General features: G+C 30.3%; 1 long non-coding RNA gene across 1 annotated transcript; it reads right to left on the bottom strand.

Moving 5' to 3' along the window:
* Positions 1–3,191: 3,191 nt before the first annotated feature.
* LOC146993795 (uncharacterized) lies at positions 3,192–11,733 on the bottom strand. Its single transcript, XR_015043807.1, has 3 exons — positions 11,625–11,733; positions 9,047–9,246; positions 3,192–3,338 (listed from the first exon to the last, which is right to left on the bottom strand). It is a non-coding gene; the product is annotated as an uncharacterized LOC146993795 (long non-coding RNA).
* Between the last annotated feature and the right edge of the window lie 10,041 nt (positions 11,734–21,774).

A 21,774-nucleotide genomic window follows, 5' to 3' on the forward strand; every position in this document is an offset into this window, starting at 1 on the left:
GACATAACATCTATTAAAAATTACAAAGAAAAGATTTTAATTTGCAAAACACGCATGAACAGATATATAAAGAGTGGCCTCACGTGAAATTAGAGTGCAGGATACTTCGAGGTATTTTAAATAATCCGAGAATATCCGATATAAATTCAGCTCAAATTAAAATTTTACATTTAGTAACCGAAACATGTCTCAAAATATTTGGACTTAAAAACTATTATTCACGATAACGAATCTCTAAATGAAGTAGAAAGGTTGAAGTACTTATTATTTAACAATATTTAACGAAACTTCCGCAGAAGGTCTATTACTGATTTCAGAAAATTATAATACGGCAAATGAGATATTAAAATTAAACGTTTTGGATAGAAACGAATTACAGCTAGACATCTGTATGCCTAGATTACCCAATCTGACTCCATGCAGATATTCCAAAGCCATAACGTCATTAACAAAAGACCACTTTCGTATCTAAACACAAGCTTTAGCCAATCTTGGCAGTGATCTAAACGCATATGGTATACTTTTTTCCCCATTTTAATAAGTGGGGTACCAACAGGTAAAGCTTTTGCATTTAACCGATTTTTTCATCGCGAAAAAAATAAAAGCAACAGACATGTGAAACATTTTAGAGAAAGAAACTGAATCTAGAAAGTGAACATTTCCTTAGGTGGTACTGGAGCCTCCGTCTCTTATAATCTCTGAGTTCTAGCACAGCATGAGCACAATTATTTTCCATATTATTGAATTCAACTTCTTTGATTCTTCAAGCCTAAAGAATCAAGAATATTATATTCGTAAAGGCCGTTACAGGCCAATGCCTCTTCCGAGAGCTAAGGCATAGACACCCAACTAGCACAAGAACGTTCAGAGCAAGTGCTTCACAAACGTGTCGGGAACGTTCAACCAGAACGTTCAAAATGCCGTCTACATGTTACAGTTCTAAGACGGGCAATAACACGTCAAATACTTGTGTTTGTAACACTTTCATGCAACGTGTCATTAACGTTCTAGTATAACGTTTTTGGCGCGTTTTACCTGAACGTTCTGAACCACGTCTATGTATTGCAGTACAATAACGGACAGTAGTACGTCAAAAGTGGTACTACTATCACTTTTTTATAACGTTCTATGAATGTTCTTCTAACGTTCTAACAGAACGTTCCTTTAACGTTCAGGCAGAACGTGGTGAATCACGTCAGTATGTTACAGTTCAATAACGGGTAGTAGAACGTCAAAAAATGGTGTTACTAACAATTTTATAAAACGTCCCTTGAACGTTATATGGAAGCTCCGTTACCTTCTAACAGAACGTTCCTTCAACGTTCTAGCAGAACGTTTCTTTAACGTTCAGGCAAAACGTTCTGAATTACGTCTGTAAGATGTAGTTCATTAATGGACAATAGAACGTCAAAATGTGGTACTAGTAATAATTTTATATAACGTTCTTTGAAAGTTTCTATAACGTGTTGGCAGAACGTTCTCTTAACGTTTGGGCAGACGTTTTGAATGTCGTCTATAGATTAAAGGTTTATGACGAGCAATACCACGTCAAATACTTGTACTGTTAACACTTCTGTATAACATGCAAAGAACGTTCTGAATCACATTTAACTAGAACGTTTTGAGTTACATCTAACTAGAACGTTCTGAATCCGGTCTATATGTACAGACTCTGAAGGACAACAGTACATGAAATATTTGTGTTTGTAATACTTGCGTCTAATGCGAAACTTAGTTTCCAAATAGTGAATTCATATAATAATTTACATTTCTTTAACGGAAGAGAACACTGCAATTTTCTGGAAAAGACATTATCTGTTTGAAGAGTTGAGCCTGAAATGTTACATTTACAGATATATGTTATGCTTTATATGTGCATCAAAATTAAAATTCTATTATTTTTTTGTATTCTCTTAGTTCATTACATACATGCCATTTATTAATGAAACATTACACTTTTTCTCTACATTTACATGCAATTCCTCCAATGCAATATTATCTAGACCTTACATTCCCATAGAAGTTTTACACACCATTCTTATTAACTACATATAAAAACAAGATTTGTTACAGTTCTAATGATAGAAATGTATTTTAAGTTTAATAAATTAACCAAGAAATTAAGTTATTGTTCTCACTGGAAGGAAAAGGAATCAGACTGCAAATCACGATTTTTAATATATGGCCAGAACCTTATTCTGAAACCTTATTCATGTGATCATATACACCAAATTATTTTAATGGGAGACTGTATTATATTCTGGACGAAATAATTATTTCTTATTAAATATAATCCTCGGTACTTTTTTGCAGTAAATTAAAAACAAATTGTTTTCTTTCAACACTAATAAGCTCTGATAAGCCAGTTCAATAACTGTACTTAAACTTTATATGAGACTACTACTGTCTAGAGTTTTTGTCATTGCAGTAGACTAAAAGCATCAGGATGATGGGAATTTAAAGTGAATGCTTGGATATTTCTTGTCATTAAAATAAATTTTAAAGTTTACATTTAAATGTATGCAAATTTTAAAAATAATAAATATTTTTTCTTGTGTTCTGTTTACAAGCAATTTAACTGTACTAAACAGTTCTCTGTTAAAATTACTTTTGTCCGCGTAATTTTTTTATAAAGTTAGAAGGCGTATTTTGAAAGTTAATGAACAAATAAAATGACATATATCTTTCACAAATTCATTATTTTGCCATAAATTTGATTTATAAAATTAGTTCAGTGAATGGTCCAGTCAATGGATAAGGTTCTTAACAAGCAATTTTCAGTTAAAATATAATTATTGTCATAATTTAAAATTTGAAGCATTTATTGCAAAAGGTTTTAATTTAATTCAGCTACTAGGAATTCATTAAATTCCCATAATCTATAAACTGATAGTTTTATATTATTTCATAAAATTTTAAAGCAAAATTAAAAGTATTAAAGGAAATGTAATGAAATTAATTTCCATATTGCATATTCATGTAATAAATTTCTCTGCTAGAATCAAACATTCAAATTCAATGAACTAATTATTTTCATAGTCAGTAGTACAATGTATAAGATACAATATTTGCTTAAGCTAAGTATCCTCTACCAATCCAAGTCTTCATGAAAGTTAGGAAACAAACTGAACAATTAATAACTTTAATTACAGTATTTTCGTACAAGCTAATACACAAATTTTTTTATTCCATTGTTTACAAACTTCCTTCTGTTGTACATTTTCCTTTTTGTTTATGATACTTTTCTCTAAATGAAACACTTTTCAACCAGTCTTTTATAATATTTTCAATAATATTGCAAGGTACCTCTCTGGTGGCCCGATTTTCTTTGAAAGCACCTAAAAGAATTAAAAAAAAAAAAAAAAAAAAAAAAAAAAAAAAATTAAATAATCAAGAAATAATAAAGTTTCTCAAACTTTAATAAAAGCAATGCTGTTTCATCCTATGTGGTCGATTTAATGTAAAAATATGTTATCTTGAAATAGTACTATTGAATAATGCTTCAATTTGAGATTTCGCCGTTAGAGTTGATTTTAAAAAAATCAAAATTTTAGATAAATTTCAATTTTTCAAAAATTAGATAATTGCAAATTGAACTGTTATTTAGAAAACGGGAACTAAAAATGTAATAGAATTAAGTGTGTGGTGTATTTAATTATGGCAAAGCACACTAGGGCTTTCTGCCTAAGGGGAGGGATGCCTTTGTGGAGGACTTTCTAAGGGAAACTGGCTCGTATACACGTTACACATGGGGAAAACCACAAAAATGCCCATGCAGCCAGCCCGCTCGCGGGATTCGAACCTCGGACCGAACTACCAGTGCTTAGCGACTTTACCGCTCGGCCGCTGGTGGGCGTAATGGAATTAAGAAAAAGGATTTTTTAACAGATATTTTTTGTTAAAGATTTTGAGGTTTGCAATCCAAATACCTCATTTTTTGGCATTCTCAGATAGCATAATAAACAATAAAAAAAATGAAATTTGTTTCCTTGCCAGAAAAGAAACGAAAATGATTATTTAAATCATGAAATGCTGGTCTAGTTAAAATATTTGAAAAGAATGAAATGGTCATAAAATTATGAAATATTACAAACAAAAAATGTCGAATTGTGTTTCTTTCAAGTAGCTATTTCCCCATTTAGTTTCTCTAGTGAACAAGGGTAACATGTGCTGCAAAAGATTTTCGTTTTTCCTATTTTCCTTTTATTTTAGTACCACACTTAAAGGTTCATATGAGTTACAGTCATGGAGTAGAAAAAATTATTTCATTGAAGGGATGGCAACATATATGTTACGAACGAAAATAAGGAGCATGGATACTGTCACCTTGAAATGCTTATATTAAAATAACAGAATACAGTGCAATTATGATAAAAATTTAACTACATGTGCATATGCATGTAAAGATAAATGTTTTACATATATATATATATATACTCTTTTAAAATAATTCTAGTTTAATTAAACTTAGGAGATAATATAATCAATTAATCAATATTGTTAAGGAAATAAATTATTATATATATACATATATATGTGTGTATGTATATACACACTATATATGTATTTTAATACGAATGTTAAGGAAATTAAATACAACTTTGACTCACAAGCAAAAATATATTACAATGACTCCCTAAATATTTTAAAATTTATTATACATATAATAAGTATAAATATAAAATTGAGAAATTTGATTTGAAATATTATTTGCCATTTACATTTTGCATATATGAATACATTTCAGTAATCAGAATAACTTTTTATCCTAGTGTTTCATTCAAATTAAAATTTAACTTAATATGAGAGATTTACAATTAATTTAAAATCAAATTGCAATGTAAATTCAATTTAATATTAGAGATTAGTGCATTGATTAGTTAGAATTGTGTCATTGTATGTTGTTAAATGTGCTTTATTTGTATTAAATTTGCGCAGGTATCTAATTAAACGGGAAATAATCTTAACAAAAAGTGAAGTAGTATTTAGTCATGAAAATTTGTCAGCGTAAATGGAGAAATGTGTAAATGAGAAAAACGTTTAATATGTAATTCTATCCATTCCTACAAATATGTATTTAGGAATTTTGGCACCCTTGTTTTAAATTGAATAAAGCATTTTACTATAGACTTTTCTTTTTTTAGAGCAATAGACTTCAGGAAAGTCGAGTAGCCAAATTTTGGGGCAACAATTACATCTATTAATATAACAGTAGTGCTAAAGCTATTTCATGATTCATTTAATGAGTGCTTATGATTTTAAACCTGTGATGGAGAACAACTACAAGAAGCGCAACATAATACTTACTCATTAGATTCTACTAAAATAGATCTGATCAATTTTAACCACAAAGAACTTTTAATAAGCAATGCCATATATATTAATATATATATATATATAATGTTGTATGAACTTAAATCCATTTAGTGCGAATGTTTTAATTTTTCCTTTTGCAATTGAAATATTATTCTTCGTGATGATTTAACTCCAGTCCCCGTTAAAACATTGTTAACTTTTTGCTTTCAAATTGCTTCAAGACATCTTTCGGAATATGGCTTGCCAGTATGGATGCACACTTTTAAAATGGTTCTACTTTAATTGAACTTGGGAGATAATATAATAAATTAATCAATACTGTTTGGGAGATAAATTAATATATATATATATATATATATATAAATTGAAATAGAAATTGAAAAGCTAACAAGTAATTTGACGTAAGACCTATTCGTCTTAAAATATCTTATTTTTTTGCGCAAAATGCTGCAAAAATATAGGAAGAAATATTCTAGTGAGCTTGCTAAAAAGTTACCAGGAGCTGTGGCTCCATAAAATAGTTAAACGCAGTATTTTTCAAAATATTAACATGGAAGTAATTTTTAAAAAAATATTAACATGAAAAGGTGAAAAAACAGCCTACACGCGAAATAAAACTGTTAAAATCAATGTTGGAAAACATGTGAATGCACTAAAAACTAATCTTATCGATGTGATATGTGAAAAGTTAACACATATAAAAAAACAGATCGACGGATATATATAAATCTATACATATGTATATAATTAATAAATATAAAGTAAAAAATCAATATGGGTTACCCTAGAAATGACTGACGGTTTTTCAAAGTTTAAAAGTGAAATAGCAAACAAATTATAACACTCACTAAAATTAATTTTGTAGAAGATTATTGGTCAAGAATTGTTTTTAGCACCAAACATCGCCAACAAATTGCGCTTCAATTTCATATATCGTCAGTTATGTCAAAATGCTCTCGAAATGGTCGCCGTTTAAAGCAATCATTTTCGAGATTGAAATACAAAATTAACACGCTCTGTAATGTCACTATTTGAATTTAGTTAAATTCACTTGAAGAAAAATATACAATCCTTGAAAAAAATCATTGAAATTTTTTTGAATATGATTAGAATATGGTTAGAATATGATTTTTATGTATTTTGAAATCGCGATTTAGTCTCAAAGATCATATTAAGTGAAATAATGGAAGTGAAGGTATTTTTTGATTTTAAAATTTTAATTTCCAAATGTACTTTTAAGCAATCGCTTTTGAACTTTCCTCTTCCTTGCATATATATATACATACAGAGAGACATGTGAATTCAAACAAATGGAGTTAATATAAACCTAAAATGATGAACTCTGTAACAATAAGTCACAAATCAAAAGAATGAATCAAAAAAATGGAAAACAAAATTGGAGCAAAATTAAATCAATACATAAATAAAACAAAGTTCGCATGAAATTTAAAGAATTAAAAAATATCTTCGGTCTTTGTCAAAGACAGCCGAAAGAAAATAGAATTATAAACAGAGACATCAAATTATATCTGGATGAATTGTACAAGTAATCAAAGAGTCCTTTGAATTAAAAGACCAAAACCTTAATTCAAAATTAAAATTTTTCCAAAAATTTAAAACTGTTTAAAAATTATTTAATGATTATTTAAGGATACTCATATAACGAATTGTACAAGTGATATCTGCCTAAGGGAGGGAATGAATTCGTGGAGAAATTTCTAAGGAAAACTGGCTCGTATTCATGCTACTCATGGGAAAACCACGAAAACCAACTACGCAACAAAACCGTTCGTCTGGAATAGAAGCCAAGACGAACTCCCAGTCTTCGCTAGTGTTATACATTTAGCAACCGACGAGGCAAATTAAAATAATGATAAAAACTGCAAGTATCTGAAATCAGTATTTATCACGATATCACTTGCTCCGACGTGACTCAAAATTGAATACATAAATGACAAAATAGACTAGACTCGCCTTTTGAAGTATTTTTTAACGCGCCTTCTTTAGAAGATTTTGAAGAATAAGTGAAAGTATATTTATTAATTTTAAATTAAAAAGTTTTTAAAAATTAATAACTTGGAAAATAGGAATAACATAATGTACATGAAAAAAAAAAAAAAAAAAAAAAAAAAAAATCATGCGGAATTCAAAACCACAGAGAAGGCAAAGCTGGCCAAATTTTGAAAATATGGACTTAGTAAACTTATGAAATTCAAAAAAAGATTAATTAATTTAGATCGTGAAAAAATAGCTAATAAGCAAAGTTAATGCTGAGGAATTAAACATAGCGCTAAGTGTCTCTGAAATGAACATTCTTGAAAAATAAAAGTAAATGACTAAATAGCTAGTTAATTTTTGACGTGATTCAAAATTAGTTACCCAATATATAAAAATATGAAAAAGTCAACACTTTTTTGAAAAGAGCAAATTTTGTTAATTTGAAAGTTAGAAACTTTTTTATATAAAATGTACTATAAAAGTAAAGTACAAACTTTTTATAAAAAGAACTTGAAAAAGTACAGTGACATAAAGCACAAGGCGCCAAGAAAAAGAAAAATGTAGAATTCAAAAATCTTATAATAGACAAACGTTCATAATGTGAAATTGTTGAAATGCAAAATTTCAAAATAAAATTTAACTTTGTTAAAGAAAAAAATAATCAGCAAGCAAAATTATTATAATGGAATTAAATATATAATTTCGATTTAATTATAAAAAAATAAAAAACTGAAATAAATAATTAAAAACATCTTAACATACTACTATAATTAATATAACTAAGTAAAGAAGCTTAAAAAAGTGTAGTAAAATTTCATTCACTACCGCATGAGGAAAAATTAAAAGGGATTTCTTTTTATTTAGCTATAATTTAATTTAGTAGGAGTTAATTCTGTTTTGTTTCTTTTTGTATTTAATTTATCATCCGAAGAATTAACATTCTACATGCATCAGGGCCTCTTTCGCTTCTGTTTTGGTGTTTCAAAGTCTGAACCTGAATCTAAAATTCAATGTCTTTAAAGCCGTTTTTGGACTTAAATTCAACTGTAGCATAATTAGCTACAAAAATGCATACATTTTTCATTAGATACAGTCTCATCTTTCAACTCAACAGCATATTTATTGTTTAGAATCGTTAATCACTTTAACATTTCTTATAGAAAACTCAAATCTTATTATTGGAAATTATATTTTTATTCAGATTTGTAAATGAAATATATAGATAGGGGTTTTTTAATTAAATTTAAACACAGTGTTAACATTCTGGAGCCTGATTCATGACTTCACTCAATGGAATTGAATTTGACATTTATATGGATCCGCAGGCTAAAATCTCTCGTTCAGTCTTCCTTTGAGCATCCATTATTTTATATATGGGTAAGTTTTTAAAGAGGTATTAAAATTCACAAACTAGCAAAGTATATTGAATATTAGAGTCTTACTATGAACCGTAATTAAGAATGTAGATATGATTTATTTCGGAGCGAAACTATTAAAACATAAGCTGATATAATATGAGCACCATTAATTAGAGAGAATAAGAATAAATAATATTTTTTTAGAAAAATTAAAGTATGCTTAATACATTTTCCTACGCATCAAGACATTTTTTTAAAATTTCAATGTTTCAATTCAGAAAACAAATTATTTCAATTTTATGTTCTCGAAAAACTTCCTACCAATTAAATTAATTTGGGAAAACAGACGTAAAAATTATTTGCAGAATACTTACAATATTCTCCCAGGACAACAATTTAAAAATTCTCTCAGGATGTATCTGGTTCTCTGTGTTCCAGAATTGCTCTTTTCATGTGACTTTTTTCTTTATACGAAGGCCAGTTACATGTCCCTTTTTATCATCTGACACTCATTTGCCTGGACGACAGCCACTTCATCGGTCATTAGCAAATGTACAACGCTAAATGCCATTTTCTGTGAATGTAATGAAATAAATCCGTAAATGTTCTGAGACTGAATTGAAGTAATCTTACTTTATATGTAGTTAATTATCAACATTAAAATAGCTTGTCTTATACGAACTCAACCTTCCTGACATTCTGGGAAAATTCCTCCCTGACTTTCTGAATATATTTTGTATTTTCCATGGCAGTCTAAAATTTTCTAGGTGAGGGAAACTCTGTTAGTACACCTGATTAAAAACATAATGGATAACAAACATAATAATCCCTATATGCCACTAGCATATATATACAGTTAACAGATTCCACTGATGTAGATTCTAAATTTATTGATAGTTCTGAAATTATAATGACACCTAAATTTAGAGAACTGAAAGGATGACTAAAATTCTTTTTGTTTATTAAATCTGTAAAAAAACAATTTCTTTTTCCGATGAATTTTCTAACAGATATTTGATTATTAGAACTGATTTGTCTATAAACAAACAACAATTATCACCAGTGTCAGCAGATATCTTAAATTCTGAGAGTTGAAATGATATATTTTGCTAATTTCATTTATTGATTCCTTTTCTTCCTCAAAACGTGTTTGTTAAGAATATCTGCGTGCAAGCTGCTGCAAAGGTTTTGAAAGAGCACAAAGCATATTTTTCAGTTCCCCCCAAAAGTTCAAATGTTTTCAGCAAAAAGTGTCAAGAGGCCCAAATATTTGAACATCATTTATTAAATGAATCAAAGATAGAACATTATACATTATTAAATAAATTATTAAATAAATATTTTCCCATTTAATCGAATACTGTGTTTAACAAAAGCTCTTAAATCATTTTCTGCAAATGCATCATTAGAGAAAGCAATATCTGAAGGCTTTATTAAAATAAAAATTTCCACATGTAGTAAAAGAAAGTTGTTGTACATAGCAGATGGTAAAATTGAATTCATAACAACAGGCCTAGTGTATAAAAGAAATAAATGAAACTTTGTTGCCTTCCAACTCTGTATTTCTTAAAGCATTCTAGGTTTAAGACTAAATTCGCTTGGTACGTAATGTCTTAGACCAATGTGAGATGAAGATATTTCATTTACATCGCTCTAGTGCAGTTCCAGTGATTTATTGAAAGTTCAAATTTTTACTTATTTATTTGTTTATTTATTTATTGCTGCTTTAGCTGGAGAACTTAAACTGCTCTAAAATAGTTATCAAAAAGTTAAAAAAACTACCCAAAATTTCAGTTTTTAACTCTAAATAATAAAAAAATGTCTATTTCATTGCTTGTGTAAATATAAGATATCTAATTTTCTTAATTAAAAAAAGAAAGATTAAATCTGTTTTAATTTTTCTTTACAATTTAATGAAAACAGTACATGCATAAAATACCAGTACTATATTTGAATAGTATAAAAATTGTATTTCTAAAGCCATAAACACAATCGTATATGCATGCAGATCATAGCTTCCAGCCTTGGAAAATCTTAAAAGACGGGAGATTTTCTTTAAAGACGGGTTTGCTCTAGAAAAATGAAAGGTTTTTCACTCTGCGAGTTTATACCATTTCAAAGAAATTCCAAACTCGCTTTGATTCAGTTTATGATGCATGATGGTTCAGGTTACTATAGTACTTGTAATTCAATTTTGATGTAAGATGCATTAGCATTTTATTAGATAGTCTAAAATTTATGCTCTTTACTAATTTCATTTTTTTTTTTATTTCCTCGGTTTTTTATGCTGAGGAAATCTTCAGTAGTGAAGCAAAGCTTTTATTTATCAAAGTATTTTTAAATATACGATGCATGTGAAATTAATAATTAACATACATAATAACACTAGATAAAATTAGTAATATGCCAGGTACTAAAGTAAACAAAATTAAACACGAAAATTAACTAATTAAACATTGCCTAAATCTTCACATAAAAATCTACTGATGTCTACAGCAGATTAAAACAACTCAGATTAAAAGAAATCCGATAAGAAAAATTTATTAAGGTCAATAAAATTAATAAAAAATACAGTTTTTTGAAATAAAGTTTAACAAGAAAATTTATTATGAAAATCATTACAGGTGGACGAATACAATTCGCCTAATTAAAAATTTCATTATTTTCATAAATTTCGTTTTTTTTTTTTTTTTTTTTTTTTTTTTTTTTTTTGCTGGGAAAAATTTTCTTTAGTAAAGATTTAAATTTCGAGACTTTAAAATCTCGAGATTCGGTAATTTACCTTGAGATGTGATGAAAAACTGGGACTGAGTTGAAAACTTGAGTTGGCAGCTATAAGTTTGAGATCAACAAGATTATAGCATTTGGAAGATTTTAGACATATACAAAACAATTTTAGCAAACTTTCGTTATTAAAAATACGATTAAAAATGTGAAAATATGCATACTTACACTTTTAGTAGAGCGGATAAAACAAAGACATCAATACTTCCCTTCGATGTGGAATAATTTTAGCGGTGTTCTTGGACCTCAAACCCCGGTCTTTCGAATCGTTCTTCTTTAAGAATGACTGAGGTCAGAGTCAGCCGGACGTCAGTAATTTCAGGATTTGATTGGTTACATACGTTTTTTGGACTGCAGGGCATACTTTGAGGAAGAGTACTTTGAGGGGAAAAAGTGATTTCGTCCTTGAGAGAAATAGTGCTGTGGGACAACATATGGAGAAGCGGAAAGATCTCCAGCCTAAAGTCTACTGTGTGCAGATCCATAAGTCAAGTGAGATGATAAAAAAGTAAACGTACAAAAAACATTTTGTTTTGATTAATCCATCGACCAAAAATTAAAAATGTTTTACTAGGCACTTTACAATTTACAACACATTCACTGCAGAGACTTTTTGGCTTTTATACGGTAATAGTTTAATAGTTAATCAAAAACGGAGGTGTTAATTTTAAAATTTTTCATTAAGTCGAGAATTTAACTAGCAGCTTTCCTTGCAAGTGATGTAAGTTCCACACATTGCAAAAGTTACTTTAATTTCAAAATTTAATCAGATAATTATGGCAGAAAACCAACATATTTTCGTATTCTCGTCGACATCAACAAATGTTTTTATAATTTTAGAAAAATTATCATAGAACAATGACTATGATGAAATATTTTATATCTGGTAGTAAACAAAAGTCAGTTAAAAAGTATATTCGAATATTTTGAAATTTGTCCAATATATTTGGAAATTAAGCTGATCTTCATGATTGGAAGGTAGTAAAAAATTTAAATCCATTAACACAGAAATATTAGAGTGCCCTTTCCCTAGTTTAATTTATTTATTTATTGGGCATGTTCGTGAGTGTTTTTGAATTCTGCACCTGAAGGCTTCACGAAAAAGCATCCTTTTTCTTAGCTTTCTTTTTAAATGCATTGTGAAATATTAAAAAGCATACATCTTTATTTATTACATCATAATGATATTTAAAGTAACATTAGTATTTCAAAGAATCCATAAATGCACATATGTATTTGATTTATATATATTAAACTATTCTTAAGAGACATTTATGAATATCATACTTAAACATATAAAAAAGATACACTTCATGAACATACACTGTCCATGTGACACGTTTTAATGTGCTCTACTACGTAAACTTTTATACTTTGTTGTTGTTGTCGTGTCCATATTACATGGAACAATGGTTGCCAGAGCTTATTCCGAAGAGAGGTTGGACTTCTATTTTCCACCCCAAATTTTGAGAGAGAGCATCCCGGGGATATCCCACTCCTCTCCCATTCCACCAATCCCCACGAAATGACTTTCGGGTCGCCGCATATTTAGAGTGCCGCCATGCCGCACCGACACTATACATTTACAAACGTTCATGTCTTCTCCGAGATTCGAACCCGGGACCTTCGGTATCGTAGTAGGCTTCCCTAACCACTATACCATCTAGGGGACACTTTTATACTTTCTTTGCATGTAATGGAAACTGTTAATACCGGTAATTGACGTGCGATTATACGGATAAAAGGTGTAACAGATAGGCATAATTCAGAACGTTCTATAAAACGTTACTGACACCACCGTGAATAACGCCTGCTTTACATTTTCTGAACATGACCCTGTTATTTGTGCCATTGGTTACTATTTTTGAGTCGACTATATAAGTAACAGAATAGCAGGATCAGTTACGGTATCGTAGAATCATTAGGTTAAATCGATCCAGGAAACATGAAACACGTGAGGAAAAGAAGTGTTATATATTTCCTCTTTTAAGGGTGACTAGGTATGAGGTGGCTCAGTCGCCAAATCCTGGTAGTGACGAATTGTTGTCTACCATCTTTTATTCCGGGCGCCCCTTGTAAAGCTTTGTAGAACTCACGAAACAAGAAATCCGCAGTACTCTCACCAGGATTCGAATTCCGAATCCTCCGAATACGTATTAGCGTGCTTGCAGTTACACTACGATGGTATGCGGAAAGAAAGGCGAAAAAATCTTATAATGTAAACAGCAGAAAAACTGTTCTCCACAATTAGGTAAAACATTTCGTATCGTTAGGGTCGGTTTAAGTAATTTTGGTAGTCCTCGCAAGCTGGATCATAGGGCCCCTTAACGTGGTTTCTCTTTTAAATTGCAATTTCTGTAGTATGTTTAGATTATCACCTAATTTATTACCATTCACCATATTATTTTGAAATTAAAAATTGAAGTTACTTATGAAATATATTTTGTGCATCAACAATTTTCAAAATTACGTTGTTTTCCATAGCCATATAGAATAGAAGCATAGTAAAAGAACTCTTCAAATGAGGCACTTTCTTCCTGTAAATTGCGATTTCTAATTGCAAACCTTTCTGCTGAATTATTTTATTAACTTTATTGCAATGAAAATAAGTATTAGACCAGATCGTAAGAGATAAATAAAATCTAAACACTGCAATTTATTTAACTAGATGTCTCACAGAAACATATGGGATTTCTTTTAAAGTTTTCATTAAAATATTTTAAAATATATATTATATTTTTCAGTTCTTACTTACCAGTTCTAAAGAAGCATTTATAAGACTGACGAGTCGGAAGTCTTCTCGAGTGTTTGGCTGGCTAGGAAAGAGAGGTGAAAGTCCCTCGGAGTGTTCTCCATCAAAACTGCGTCGAAACTTTTCCCTTTCTCACGCAGAAGATCGGTCGCACTCACAGCAAAGTTCTCGGTGATGGAATGGCTAAATAACTGATGAAGACTGGCCATTCCTAAGAATGTGTTAAGTTACGAATGCCCGGAATTTGAGACTACAGCTTTCAGTTCTCATTTCTCAACTAGTTTCGCAGATTGTTTTCAGCGTGAATTGTACATGACTATCAGAATTTTTCGAGCTACATAGATGCAGAAAATAAAATTAAAAATCCCTGCCTTTTACGAATAAATAAATAGTGCAATTCATTCCTGCTATGAGCATAACAAGACTATGACTCTACACGGCAATCTGCAAGGTATCCAAAGATCAGGTAATAAATAAAATTGTAATTCAGCGAATATTTTTCAATGATACGTTACAGTTTCAAAATATCGAAATAATGCTAACTAAAGTAGAACGCACATCATCACTATTAAAATCACATTCAACTTTTTTTGACGTTAATTACGTCTAGCGTGCAATATAGAACAAATGAATAATACTTTTTAAACATTATTTCCATAACATTGTGCAATTTTTATTTTGAATTTTATTTTCAATTGAATTATTTGGTTTACATTTCATATACCGTTGATACTCAAAGACATTTTCTAAGGATGCGAAATGACGTTATAACGATCATTAGCTTCATATAAATATGAAAATAATAAATTTCCCTGTTAATAAAAAGTTTTTATGGTTATGCACATCATTTAAATGCACCGTATGTCAGTTAAATTAAAATATTTATGGCCATGTATAATTTAAATAGTACAGAATGCCTTCAGTTTAAACTCATTTTAGCTATTAAGTTGGATATTGCAGGATCAGATTGCAATTTTTATGAAAATCTCATAATTTTTTATTACAAAAGAAGATATACAAATGTTTAACAGGTTTCGAATGCTGTTATATGCATGCAGACGTATTGTATGCAACAATTTAAAATACTGTAGTCGCAAAAGGATTTTTTGAATATTTATTTGAAATTTTATATGTGCACGTTTATTAAAAATATAAAGTCTTTATAGATTTTATCACACTGCACCATTTAAGTTTTTCTTCTCTTTTCTTTCTTTCTTTTTTTTATTGGGGGGGGGAGGGGGCGATAATTTTATGTGGATATTTTAACAATAAATATTCTTAAAATATTTTATGGTAAATTTTAATTAATTCTATGTGAACATTTATATAATAGTAATCAAATATTTGAACATATAGGTTTGGTTTCTGAACAATAATTAGCGTTATTTTAGCCAGTTTATTAGAGAAAAATCTTCTTTTTAACCACCATGTTGCCAGAAAGCTATTTTTCTTTTGTTGAAGAAACACAAAACTCGCTTTGTGTTGCTTCATTTAAAACTCGCTTCATTTGAAATTTTCATCACTAAGTAGAGCAGTATGCACATATTTAATATAAAATTATTCTTGAATAAGAGCATATTCTGTTTCATAATTAACGTTTGGATTAGCGCATGTAGAAAATATTTATTTACTTTGCTGAACTAATTACGGATACGAAACAAGTATTTTATAACTCCAAATATTCAGAGTTCTAAAGTACTTGGTACTAGATATTGAATTCTGAATTGAAAAATCTAGGTAGTTCTTTAAATCTTTTATTTGTAGGCTAAATGTGATTATTGCTCTACAAGTGAATAAATTTTTTACATACCAAGTTTTGTTTTATCAGAGATAACAGAGCTAAGTGAAAAGTAAAACATTTTCTGTTCCTTATAAACAGTATACAAAACACGGTTCTTTGATGATGATAATAATAATAAGAGTAAGTACTGAAAGGGATATAGTTATAAAGGGAAATAAAATGCACTTTTAGATTTAATTGAAAAAAATTGTAGAAATCTGGAATTGATGAGCTTCCCAGTGTTATAGCGAAAACCTAAAGTTCTTAATCATCCAATATCTTGAAACGATCCATTTGCTGTTTTATATTGGCATTTTGGAAATGGACGTAAACATTATTGTATTCCGTGAAAAGGAAATAATGCGGTCGGTAACCAGAAAGATCAGTTTTATTGTTAACAGACGTGGCCACAGGCGAGGCACTTGGCGCCCCACGATGTCTTGAAAGCTAGTTTGAGAATGGTCAAAAGCAGCGGGAACCTGAGGCCTTTCATCCAAGTTCGGTGTAAAACTTTGAATCCTCGAGAATGAGTCATAGTCACAGGGTAAAAATTTTAAGGAAATCAAAAACATTTGCTCATAGACTTCTGGGAAAAAACCTTTGCAAGTAAAGTAAAATATTATTTTCCATGTTTACCGAATGTGCATAAGCTTTGCACGATTGTTCAAGAAGTTAAGCGTTTTCAAGAATATTTTGTTTACATGTTATTGTCAATAGATGAGCAATGCAAATAAAATTTGCTTTTCATTAAAACAACGAATATTTTGCTAAATATCAGAAATAATATGTAAATAGCTTCTAGTTAATCGGACGACAGGATTTTCATACAGGAAATCAAATTCTGAGTTAAAAGTTGATATGAATAAAGGACAAATTTATATAAAAGGAACTATATAAATTCATTTGAAAATCTACAGCTTAATAATATTCGTAACAGTTTCGATGCAGATATACATAAATTTCTCGCATGTGATTAAAAATCATTGATAAATTTCAGCTTCATATATGTGATCTTCCGAATAATGATTAAATTATTTAAATTTGCGAAAAATAACAGGATTAACTTTTCTCAATTCGCAGAGTTTTTAAACAGGGAAAAAATTAAAGCAACAAATATATAGAGTATGAAATTAAAATGCTGTTGAAAAAACTATTTTTTTCATACTCTTCTTTTTTCATGTCTATGAAAATGGATAACAAGTGTAAAATATCAAGATATTTTGAATTCATAAATTTCTTATGCTGCCTAATTTTCAATTTTTAATTTTTCTGTAAAAACGTAATAGGGGACAAATGACTCATTTGGTGATCACTCAGAAGGGATTACATTTGTGGCGTATTTAGGTATCCGAATCTTGCAATAATCCCAAGGCCTTTTCATTTCTTCCAAAGAAAAGCAATTAAGCATTAACGTATTACTAGATAAGATTATTGGCATTTACTAATGCTTGTTATCTAGTAGTCTTCTACTGATGTCATGCACTTTTCAGTTCTCACTATAACTGATATTCGGTAACGCGCATATCAATTACTTAGGGCCCTCGAGGCCCCTTAAGTAATTAATTAAAGAGTTCGGGTCCATGTGTTGTTAATTATTTTACATGCGCTCGAAAATAAGTTTGATTTTCCATTGAGTCATTTTTATCCTAAATTTTCTATAGTATCACTCTGCTTTATTATAAATCTTGTACAATATCATAGATTGTTGCAATATGTGAAGGTGGGGGTTCGCGAGAGATTTTCGTCTGTGTGCCTGACAAATATCCTCTTTATGACGCCTGTTTTAGGCGGTGAGAAACATGGAAAAAGTTCAAGCGAAAAAGCGGATTATGTCACCCCAAATTTGTATCCTTTATTATTATTATTATTATTGTATCCGTGTTTACATGTTTGTAAAATTAATAAAATTTATAAAACAATTTTCTTAAATAAAAATCATTAAGTGACTTTTCTGTTCTTTCACTTGAAAGAAACAGTTCATCACCAACGACATTTAACACCTACAATACGAATAATTCGTGCATTTTAGGGAAAAAAATTAGCACGCTCGCAAACGTGTCCTAACATCATCATAATTCTGTTGCTATTCTAAATATGTACAATCGCATTTGTAACGCGAATAACATGTAGTTTTTTTAGCCCATGTCCAAATGTTATGGAAGATACCAATATTGCACATAGAAAGCTACATACTATTCACATGGTTGTTCTAGTAGAAAGTTCATGACACGTTTCATGAATGTACTGCAAACACAAATGATTAATGCGAAATGGGAAAAAAAAAAAAAAAAAAAAAAAAAAAAAATCGACATAATTTCATCTGAAAAATATGCAGGAACTTTTAAATATTTTTTTGAAATTCTAAATAACTTACATTTAATAAGCAGAATACAGTTTTTAAGTAACATTATTTTATCTATTTTTGAAATACAAGCCTTACGAACTGTCTTTACAGTACATATTTAATGAAAATGTTTTCTATAACTAATACTGCGGCAAAATAAAAGATATTGAAGTATTTATGGAAAATGAATAATTTGACGGTTGCCTAAAACCTAGGTAATTAGTATAATTGTAATATGAGTAGCATGTACTTTATAGCACACGCTCCAAATGTTTTAACGAAGAACATGGTACAACACGGCAGTTTTATATATTAAAATGTACAGAAAAATACAGGTGTAACAAGCACGTCATGTAGAATGCGCTTGATAGCATGCAATGAGCCATCCGAAAATTACCAATGGATGCTCTGAAAAGAACATCTTAAGGAACACGGTGTAATTAGCTTTAGCGTGTCATGTATAAAATAATTTATACCACATTTTTTTTTAATTAACGTGCTTCGATCTTAGGCACTACACGGAAGGGAGATGCCCTCCTGGAGGGCTTCCTAAGGGAAATTGGCTCGTATACACGTTACACATGGGGAAAACCACGAAAGCGCCCATGCAGCCAGCCCGTTCGCGGGAATCGAACCTCGCGACCGAACTACCAGTATCCAGCGAGTTTACCACTCGGCCGCTGGGGGCCTATAGCACATGCTGAGAACGTTTTGAAAAATACCAGTATTGTATGTCTAAATGTACTTTATAAGAATATAGTTGTAACACACACTTCTTCAGCACATCATTCAGAACGTACTTTATAGTATGTCTGGGAACGTTTCGAAAAAACTAGTGTTGTACTTTAAAATGCATGTCCGAAGAACACGGTTATAATACGCACAGCTTTACCACGTCCTGTAGAACTTATTTTAGCACATGACCAGAACGTTCCAAAAAGTATAAGTGTTGTACGTTGAAATATGTGTTCTGAGAACACTGTTATAATACGCACCTCTTTAGCACGTCGTTTAGAACGTTTTTCATAGCACATGTTGAGAACGTTTCGAAAAGTACCAGAATGTACGTTGGAATATACATCCTAAAAACCCAGTTATAATACGCATCGTTTTAGCACGTAATTTAGAACGTTTTTCCCAGTACATGTTGAGAACGTTTCGAAATGTACCAGGATTGTACGTTGAAATGTGCGTTTTAATAACAGGGCTATAATACGCACCGCTTTAGCACGTCGTTTAGAACGTATTTTCTAACTCATGTTGAGAACGTTTCGAAAAGTACCAGTGTTGTACGTTGAAATATACGTCTTAAGAACACGGTTATAATACGCACCGTTTTAGCACGTAATTTAGAACGTTTTTCCCAGTACATGTTGAGAACGTTTCGAAATGTACCAGGATTGTACGTTGAAATGTTCATTTTAATAACACGGTTATAATACGCACCGCTTTAGCACGTCGTTTAGAACGTATTTTCTAGCACATGTTGAGAACGTTTCGAAAAGTACTAGTGTTGTGCGTTGAAATATACGTCCTAAGAACACGGTTATAATACGCACCGCTTTAGCACGTCGTTTAGAACGTATTTTCTAGCACATGTTGAGAACGTTTCGGAAAGTACCAGTATTTTACGTTGAAATGTACGTCCTAAGAACACGGTTCTAACATAAACAACTTTAGCACGTTATGTCGAACGTATTTTATAACTCAATCTGGGAACGTTTCAAAAAACACGATTGTTGTACGTCGAAATGTACGTATTAAATACACGGTTGTTACACGCACCACTTTAGCACGTTATGTAGAACGTTCTAAATACACCTAACACCGTTATAGAACGGTATGACACGGACTCTGAACGTTTTCGGAACGTTCCGGTGTTGCTTGGGGCTATATTTAATTAATAATTAAAACAATGTCCTTTTGTGATTTACGTAAGGTAACTCTTTCTGTCAAAAATAATCATATGAAAATGCACCGAATTTCAGTACCATGTAATTTAGTTCGGAAACTGAGAGGTATCTGTGACATCTTGTCTATATGTAGAAAATTTTTAATAAGGTTATTATAACTGAAATTTGTTTCAAAATATTCAATATTTCATAACTTCTATCAACCAATAAATGCGATAAAGGTAAACTCCCCTTTTATAAATATGAAACAAGATAAACGAAATAAATTTGTAGTAAAATGAATTACAAACATTATGTCGAAATGACTGACACTGAGCATGTGTTTGTTATTTTAATAGTAATTTAATTATCAATTACATGTAGCTTTCAATAAGAATTAGGTATTTTAAGCCTCTTATAAATTTTTCGTAGCGTTAAACCTCGATAACATGAATCAAAAGCAGAAAATTAGTTAAACTACACTGTCTCACTAGTCGTAAGATTATATTACTGAAATATGCATATAAAAACAAATTAACATTTTATAAACGTACATTAAAATACCGAAACGCAATAAAAATCAATAACATTTATACTTAAAAAGCAACAAAGCCGGGCTCATGTGAGTCACTAGAAGAGGTGCCAAATTGGCTATACGAATTCGAAAATTACTTTAATTATTAGAGGAAATAGGCTTCGTCAAACTTAAATCAATAAAACAAACCAAAAAAATTGCAAGAAAACCTGGAAATTAATGCAATATGCATTTCAGTGTTATTTCTTATTTATCAAAAACGAATTTTTTAACGTTTTCGTTTGAAAATTATAAATAACTGGCTACATTATTTCTCTGAATTTATAAAACTACGATTAAAGAATACTTTAAGAATTATGGTATAATTATGCTATAAGAGTTATGACATTTTGATTTAATACAATTACTTTTGCTTAATACAGGTGTAGCTATTTTTATATTTATATGGACGCGCATTGACCTTTCTGCCTCAGGTGAAAAAATATCTTGGCACGGCTCTGATAAGCAATTAAGATTAGAAATATGCACAAAATTAGTAACAAGGCAATACAAAACTTCCTTTTCTGTTTTGGATTTCCAGAAAAAAATATCTTTTTTCTTCTAACCAAAGCATGGACACAAAACGTGTTCCTTCCTCCGTAAGGGCAAAAGCAGTCCATCTGCTTAATCGCCTCTAGGCGGTAATCAAAGGACAGTAGGATACCATCACTTAAGTGAAACGACTTGTTGATCGCCCTACAAGAAGGGGGGAAGAAAATCTAGCAAAGGCCGTTTTCAGGACAATTTTGGTTCACTCTAAATGAAAAAAAAAATGTAAACATGGTTAATTTTTACTGCAGTTTTCGAGACGTAAATAGATTTGAATGCGAGCCGCCAGGTGGGTTAATTATAAAGCTTATACAAGCCGAGAACAAACAACTCATCTCAGTAGTAGCTGTAGTTCTAGCGAACTGTTTGTTTACTTAATGCTGTGATTGATTTGTAGCGATTTCGCTGTGAGATAGAATTAGTTTCT

Source organism: Stegodyphus dumicola, chromosome 11 (assembly GCF_044657685.1).
Source record: "Stegodyphus dumicola isolate Sdum_Otavi_A_Nest chromosome 11, ASM4465768v1".
Taxonomy (NCBI): Eukaryota; Metazoa; Arthropoda; class Arachnida; order Araneae; family Eresidae; genus Stegodyphus; species Stegodyphus dumicola.